The sequence below is a fragment of the Dipteris shenzhenensis genome, chromosome 17, assembly GCF_047967505.1.
Source record: "Dipteris shenzhenensis isolate YYH24624 ecotype China chromosome 17, Dip_SZ_1.0, whole genome shotgun sequence".
In the NCBI taxonomy this organism is placed as follows: Eukaryota; Viridiplantae; Streptophyta; class Polypodiopsida; order Gleicheniales; family Dipteridaceae; genus Dipteris; species Dipteris shenzhenensis.
The window spans coordinates 28932001-28941592 of NC_141612.1; positions in this window are offsets into that span (position 1 = coordinate 28932001).

A 9592-nucleotide genomic window follows, 5' to 3' on the forward strand; every position below is an offset into this window, starting at 1 on the left:
GAACACTCGAAGTACCAAGATTAAGATTGCCAAATGCAGACAAAACAGGAACATGCAGAGCTCCATCAATACCACACGCATCTCCTTTATGCTCCGTCAAAGCACATTGAAGCAATCCGTCAAACAAAGATCAAAGAATATGCATCACAAAATACAAAACAAGCGCCGAAAGAAAATGAAATCAACTCAATGTTTCTCTAGAATCACCTCCCCCCGCCAGAAACATGACAAACACCATCCACTCTGCTCCCACTCTATTGGCGTAGTTTGCAATCTTCTTCTTCAAAACTTGCTATATTCTCTTAAATTTCTAGAATTATCATAAGGATTTGACGATACATCAAAGGCAGCTTGAACTTGGCAATCAACACTTCGATCATAACACCTAAATGTATCAACCATCTTATGCTAGGTTACGAACACTGCTACATCGATAGGCACATTACAAAGCATCAGTCTACTCACTGCCGTGCTCCTCCAGCTATGATTCATCACATTGGAGACCTCCAAACCATAGGTCCCCATCATATCGAGCACAATTGACCCTAACGTCTTGCTCCCCACATGGTTGTACCACACTTGCACAACAAATGCAAACATTCAACAACACTAAACATGCAACAAAGGAACACACACAAAAAATTCCAACAACATAGAATCCTACCACTCCATGTGGATTAGCAATAGCTATAGAAACAACAATCTCAGATGCACATCCTCATCATCTGACCAGGCAAATGCCTCTCATATTGAGAATAAGTCAACACAATGTCCAAATCCTGAACAGGAACAAGAGGATGGAAGTCTCCTTCCTTATAATGCTTCAAATCCACTTTATATCTCTTAGATAATCCCTCACTATACTTGCAAATCCATAGCACAGTAAACAAACATGCAACACAATTAAAATACAAACCAATTCGACACCAGCACAAAAACTGACAACAAAAACTGACAATAGAGTGAGCATACTCCAGGAAATCTCCCATCGCATTGCTTCCAAAAACAAAGTCATTCCTCTCCAGCATATAAAGCTCATCACCACCATAAACACAAAATTGATTGAGATAGTAAAATGCCAAATGCCTCTAAAGGCCTCGAGGAGAAGTCACACTAAAGTTGATGTTGCCAAGAATCATCCTTTCCTCCTCCAAACCTATTACAGAACATCTTAAATGATCCCTGCTACAACCTTGCCTCACTAATCCATCCATTATAGCTACCAAAGAATTCTAGCTTGACTGAAAAAACCACATTAGATAGACCAATACATACCTCCTGCTAGAAGCATCGATACATATTCATCAGATTCTCTGTCGGATACAGTTCACCCATTTAGCTTCACCACACTGAAGGAAAAACACTTGCAACAAATGATTGAACTCCCTCAAATCCAACTTTTCAATTGGCGTCGAGCAATCCATACCTCGACTCTTCCTCCACTCATAAAATCTCCTGCGAGCCCACTCATCTTTCATAATAGTCTAATTCTCACCACTCGCAATATCCAAAAAAGGCACTCCCCCAGGATCAAAAATGTACCTCCGACATCGACAGACACAACATCAGAACCTCCAATCCCATCAACCTCCATTTCCCTAACTTCCCTGACAGAACCAACACCCAAAGACTCATCCTGAGGATGCAGGTCAAAATAAGGCATCTCACCAATCTCAAAAATAAAGAAAACACTTAGAAAACAACTCTAGAAGATCTAGAACCACCAAAAGGTACCACCATTGCCATCTAACACCCACTACCAGCACTGATCGTGCAAGAAAATCGCAACAGAAGCAACGTGGAGCAAGCCAGATAGCATCTCGATGGACAGCAATGGAGCAACGATCCATGGAAGAATGAACACCACACATAGGAAATGGAGCATGAAATCTCATGCATGCACCAAAATCCATGCCAATCCCCACCCGCCATGCATCTCACTTCGCCTCCCACTCACACTTAACCATAGTGACTTCCAGTTCTCCTCCTCAAGGCCCTCCATGTGGACTAATGGTCCATGGTCGGCCTTTCCTATTTGGAAAGTGTTGACCAAATGGCTGGAGGTCACAAGTTGTTGTGGAACACTAAGTTCCTCCTCTAATCAATCAATCTCATGTACGACTTGGGTTAGCAAGGGACCCATTGTAAAATGGCTTCATCTTTCGTAGGATAGGTTGAAGAAATGTTGTTGCTACCATGGCTTTCCATGTCTATTCCTTCGTTGTTCCTTCACTGGTTTGTATTTAAGAGCACGAAACTTTCAGCGATCTTTCTACACATCACTTCTATCCCTTTGGAAACATTTATAATATTGGATCACTCTAATCACTTTGGAGCTTCATACAACATCACTTTGATCACTTTGGAAATATCTATAATATTGGATATATACAAACATCATCATAGCGGCATCCATCATCGACATCTCTTCCTCTCTCATTAGCATTATCCAACCACTTTATTTCAAATATTCAACTCAATTCAATTGAAATCTTTTGTCTCACATTATGATCCTTGGTTGTCAACAAAAGGCCTAGTTTCTTCTTGTTCTTTTCACCTCACTTTCTCTTTCTTTCTATCAGCATTGTAGGACACTATCTAGTCACATGCTAAGAAAATATCACCTCAATCACTTTGGAAATATTTAATATTGGATATATATAGACATATAGATATATGTAGATATTCAGAATCTTTTGTCTGACATTAAAGGACACTATCCAGACTTAGAGCATTCTCTTGTCGTACTATGTGCTACCGATCATCATAGCAACATCTCTTCCTCTCTCATTAGCATTATTCAACCACTTTATTTCAAATCTTCAACTCAGTTTAATTGAAATTTTTTGTCTCACATTATGGTCCTTGGCCTGTCAAAGGGCACTATCTAGTCACATAGCTGAGAAAACATCACTTCAATCACTTTGGAAATAATTTGATATTGGATATATATATATATATCTTAGCAACTACACTTACATTGAGAAATACGAAATAAAAAAATCAGGCAAGATACATGGAGTAGTGTAAAGAAGGAATTTACATTGAGAAATATTGTACAATGCCAATCCCCTCTAAACAATGGCCAGTGGAGACTAGTCAGGAGGTACGTATACAAAATTTTCAGCAAATTCCCTTTCAAAAAAAAAAGGGGCAAGGGGTGGTATCCACACTCATCAAGGAGGGGGTACCCAATCAGGAGGGGCATTGGCTAGGTGAATCTAGACTTTGTTGATGATATCATGAATGCACTGTTCTCTGAACAGCTCCACATCCAGTTTAGAGTAGAATGTACAACGTGTGCCTTAAACCGCATTTAAATGATTATATGAATGGCACCACGGCCTCCAGTTATCACGGTGTCTTGGAATTCTTTTACCCTCATTTAGTATTTATTGCAACAAGGAATAAAATACTAGTAAAGTAGGAAATAATATTCCACTTATCCATTTGAGACTACACTTCTTTAGTTAATCCCAACCTAACCACCGCACTTGTTTTGTAAATCCCAAATGATAAATTCCACTCTCTTCTTTTTAGTATATCCCAAGCAACCATCGCACTAGTGGCATTTAATATCCTAGAGTGTGCTCCGCGTTAGCAACCACTTATCCTACACTACCACCATGCTATCCTAATATTGTTGCAAAGTGCTATACTAAAACAATCCCCTTTAGGTTGGTTCTCTTTATCTATTGTCAGATATCAGCCACCGGGCTGGTGACCACAAATCCTAAAAGAATGAATTGTAAGCACTTATTTCATTAATTTTGGACTCATATGTCTACATTTGGACTAATCCTTAAAATCCTTCCCAAATGAAAAGTTTAATTTATGAAAATGTCATTCGAGAATCAAAAGTTTACTTTCTAGAACTCTCATTTCCACATAATACATTTCAAAACATCTCTCTACAATGTTGCATTATTAATGTAAAAACTACTATTAAATTCTAATTTTGTATTTCTTGGTTTAAAGAATCATATTCTTAAATTAAAAAATCCCTTGAGTTATTAAATCCATGAAAAACCACGCTCTTGGAGATTCACAAATTTTAAAAAAGGTATACACAAGAGACTTGCAAGACTCTTTTTACTTTCAATGCAGAAAACTATAACACTCTTGAATATTCAAGAAATTAAAAGGTTTATATAGACATGAGACATGATGGAAGCCTCTTTTGTACTCTAAAAAATAGCAATAGCTATGCTTGCAATTTTACATTATCATAAGTTTACAAGAAATATTGCTCTGGATGAGTCTTTGTACAAAGGATTTGCCATGGCCTTTTCATTAATTTAAATTTTCCTTTATAGTGAGTTAAGTACAAATCGGTGATCTAAACATGAAAGGATCTCCTGTGGCCTTTTCAATAAATTTTTTCTACCTTTACAATGAGTTAAGTAGAAATGGGAGATCCAAACATTTGCTTGTTCGAATGTCCTTTCTATCGTCACACAGAAATGGGTGATCCAAACATTTTCTTGTTCGAATGCCCTTTCTGTTGTCACTTGTCGCTTGGGTGCCATCTTCATTCACTCTCATCTAACCACCACCATCACCTTCAGTATTTCTCGATGTTTGAATGGTGTTATCATGGGCATTCTTCATTTGCGCTATCTCCTTCTACTTCCTCCCTGGCGAGCATCTTTATGAACTCTATAATGTGTGAAATAATTGGTTACAGTAATTTTATTTTTTCTTCTACATCATACCCCATGTGCTTCTTTGTTTTCTTCGTCCTTGATTTCCAAGATACTATGACTATCTCTGTAGAAAGCTTTGAAATTGCATCATGGTTTAGGACCCATTTCTTTTTCAGACAACTACTATACAATTTATTATTATCCTGGCTCTCCTTCCTATCCCTTGGCTCATACCATACTGCTATAAATGTTGTAGCTCTTCCCTGGTCATCCATGCTCACGTCCACTACTTTTGCAACCCAAAACTTCATATTCATCATCCGATGGTCGAACTGCAATAAAACAATGGACGTCTATGTCTATTTGTGCATAAACTCTCTCTTCTTGGTCCACAATATGGACATGGGAGCAGCAATTCAAACTCATTTTCAAAGAGACCATATGCTAGGCACAAGTCATCACCAACATTTGGCCAAAATAAAGGCCGTTCTGCCTTAATATCATCTTCTTGCATTTTTGGAAGGTCCTTTATCAATTGGTAGGTCTTGCTAATTACAATAGTAGTGTGTTCCTTCCAAGAGGGCTTCCAATCAGGAAATCTCCGGAGCATTTCCTCTTTGTATGTAATAAAAGCTTTTAAGCCTTCTATTTCACCTTTGGATTTCTCGCTGAATTCTTTTATAGGAGCCTATGTTGGATGCATTTCTTTGCTCAGAATTGAAGTTAAGAGACAGTAAGGTTCTTCAGGCTCCCATTTTGTATCAAGAGAATAGTGTTGCCACTCCGTCACTAGTTTTTCATCCTTTAAGAAAAAGTGAAAGTAATGTGGAGCGCCATGAGGCATCACCACCTTTTTGTATGATAGGTAGAATAAAGCTCTTCCAATCATACATCCTTTCAACCATTGAGCATACTATACTTTCCTTGAAGCCACCAACTTGCCTCCCACAGTTTCTTATCAAGTCATCCATTGTCTTCATGTCCTTGTGTTTTAGTTCTCTTGAGACTATGCTAGATGCCTAATCGATATCCTCATGTGTGTGCCCAACGAACAAAAACCCAACTTCAATCTCATTGAAGATTCTATGAGTGATCAGCATTGAGCAAAATGAAAAGAAGAGTACATTCTTATTCTCTCATCCACAATTGTCTGCCTGTACTCTCAAAGTTGCTATAGGGGACCTTTTTCTGCATGTTCAATCTGAATTGCCTTCATAACAAATGTTACAACTTTATTGCTATCATGTAGATGCAAGGAACTAATCCATATGTCTGCAAAAAACTTAAATCCATGCACTAACACTCCACATAGATGTGTCTTTAAAAATTATTTTCCTCTTGTAGCTTAGGTGGAGTGTTAACAAATCAAGGTAATGTTGTTGTATTTTGATCCATACCATCTACAATAATGCACATGTACTCATTTGGATGATAAATAGCTTGCTCCTTCCAAAATGCATATTCTATTCTAGAATGTCAAACAAGTCCATGATGAAATTCTCTCTTTTTTTTGTATGTTTCTTTTTGTTTTGGAGATGTTGTACTCTCAAGTGCTTGCTTTAGATCATCATAGTCATTACACTTTGACATTTTTTGCCTCTTTGGGATTTTAACATGTTCAAAGCTCTTTTTCCAAAGAGTATACAAAGTATGAAAAGATGTCGGAGCATGCCCTCTTTGCCTCTGTGTTTCTCCAATAGAGTTAAATACTTCTTTTTTTGTCAAATCTATCGGAAGATGCATTTTAGATAGATGGGGTTGCGGGGTAAAGCATTTTCATGAATGTAGTCTTTTAGAATTGTTATTTCCGCAAATGTTGAGGCTCTTGTTTTGGGCCTTCCTGTGTTTCCATGAATGTTAAATTTTACTCCATATTTTTCTTTATTAGCCAAATTCTAATATGTGCCATGTGATAATCCTGTAATAATGCGATATGCATTATTGCAAATACTTTTTCCATTTATAAGAGGCCTTATCTGTTGTCCTAAACTTCGCCTTCTCTTATCATTTACAAGAAAGCAAGAGAGTCTCGTGAGTAGGTATTCATTTCTTCTACTCCCTCTCCTTTGCCAGACATGTTCTCTACAGTCCTTGATGTCATGTAAGTGAATGGATCGCATACATCTACACTTACAACATGTAGATCACATTGCTTTTAGCATAACTTCTTTATTCATTACTCTTATTCTCTTTAATTGATTTTTTGGATCTTCCTAAACTCACTTTCGTTTCATGCATCTGTATGTCTATTTTGGGGCCTTCTGTACATCCTTATTTGGATTTGTGCAATTCTCCTTGTAAGATTTATTTGTCACTTTCAGGGATGATTTTTTCATGTTAGTTTCATTAAGAAGCAAAACTTTTATATTGGTGTCAAAAGTATGTATGCCCTTATAAAAATAAATGTTTGAAATATTCGCCAGGATTTGAAACTGTTATGTGAATTTTTTTGAAGTTTCGCCAATGATCTACATCTTTTACTTCAAAATCCAAAAGAAAATATACACAAGTGTACTATATTCTATCAATATTGTGAAACTAAAAAAACTAGCTTGATAAACCTTCTCTAGGATTTAATATTAATATATAAATATACATTCGATAAAAATATTTATGGTCACTTTGTTTTCATGGGATGTTGCATCCTTGATCTTATCACTGTGATAGTCAAAGTCAAATACTGAATAGTCCTTTGTTGATCTCGTCCCTACTTTTGATACATTCGTAGAACCATTTACATTAATTGTTTCACAATCAAAGTCAAATACCGAATAGTCCTTTGTTGATCTCATCCTTACTTTTGATACAATCGTAGAACCATTTGTCACACAGTGGCGATAGAGTGTCCATAATGATCTTCAAACTCATCTATTCCTGAGAGAACGTCACTCATTGATGCACTTTCTATGGATTTCATAACTCCATAGTCTTGAAACTCCTCTACTCCTGAGAGAACATCACTCATTATATCATCATGCATGATTTCCATAATTCCATAGTTACTTAGTTTGACTCCAAGAACTTTATCAGTATCCATGAAGCCATCCATGCTTGATAAGATATCACTTATGACATCTTTGCCCAAGTTCTCAATGTGCATGAATTCATCCACTCCGGATAAGGCATCACTTATGCAATCTTTTTCTTTCTCAATACCAATGAACTCATTAATTCTTGATAAGATGTCAGTGCTATAGTTGAGTGCATCGTAATCATCCATCTCTGAAGGAATAGAGCTTGGTACATTGGCATATTCTTTCAATTCTTTGATATTGTAGTATACATTATGTTTATCATTAAAAAGCACATGCCGAGTCTTTCCAATCTTTAAAAATTGCATGCTCCATCTCAAATCCTCACCTACCTCATAGTAGGGACCATCCAATGAGATTGATTTATCATCCATACCATCATCAGTAACTTCTTGAATTCTCATTTGCGCAAATGTCCAATGTTCCACTTGTTTAAAGCCCAAGACTTGATCTTCTGCTACGTTATTATTTGTAAATGATATCATTTGTAAAATATCTTCCACTTTAAAATCCAAAGATATGCACTTTGTATTCCTGATGACATGTGTTGGACAAGTCTCATCTCTCTCCCATGCAATAAATGCTTTGTTGGAAGTATTATAGGGCATAACATCTCCTAGGATTTCCATATCCCCACACTTATGCTTTAGCTCAACATGTGCACTAAGAATCTTTGATGCGATAACCGCCACCTTATCTTCGCCAAGTCTTCTAAAGTGACACATAGAATTTGGATCACTTTCATGGATTGTAGCAAATGCAACTACTTCTCTTTTGCAACATAGAATCACCTCCATCCTCAAAATAAAATTTGTAGCTATCTCATTTGTGAGCTTCCTTTGTAAGCAAGCTGTAATAACCATTATCAAAGAACATTAGTCTCTTTTCAATAATCTACTTTATTAATTATTTAAAAATCTAGATCTTGTTTAGAAAATATAGGAGGTCTTATTTAGAAATCTAGATTCAGTAATTTGCAATTTCCTAAACCCAAACCCTCTAAACCCCACACCCCAAACTAAACCCTAAACCCTAAATCCTAAATCCTTAACCCAATCGTTCTAAACCCTAATCGTGGCTCTCTAAACCCTAAACCCTAATCTTAGCTCTCCATATCCTAAACCCTAACCCCTAAATCCTAAACCCTAAACCCTAGACCCTAACTCCTAAATCCTAAACCCTAATCCCCAAACCCTAATTTGGGCCCTCATAATCCTAAACCCTAACCCCTAAACCCTTAACCCCTAATCCCTAATCCTTAAACCCTAAACCCTAATCCCTAAACCCTAAACCCTAATTTTGGCCCTCAAAACCCTCAATCCTAAATCCTAAACACTAACCCCTAAATTGTTAACCCCTAATCCTCCCTAAACCCTAACGCCTAAACCTAACCCCTAAACCTTACACCCTAATCCCTAAACACTAAACCCTAAACCCTAATCCCTAAACCCTAAACCTTAAATCCTAAACCCTTAACCCCTATACCCTAAACTCTAACCCTAAACCCTAAACCCTAACCCCTCATTCCTAATCCCTAGACTCAAAACCTAAACCCCTAAACCCTAACCCCTAATCCCTAAGTCTTAAATCCTAATCTTGGACCTGTAAACCCTAAATCCTAACGCATAAACCCTAAAACCTAACCCCTAATTCCTAAACCTTAAACCCTAGTCTTGGCCCTCTAAACCCTAAACCCCAACCCTTAAACCCTAAACCCTAAACCCTAGCTCCCAAACTCTAACTTCCAAACCCTAACCACTAATCCCTAATCCTTAAATCTTAAACCCTAATCTTGGCCCTCTAAACCCTAACCCCTAAACCCTAACCCATAAACCCTAACCCCTAAACCCTAACCCATAAACCCTAACCCCTAATCCCTAAACCCTAAGCCCTAATCTTGGCCCTCTAAACCCA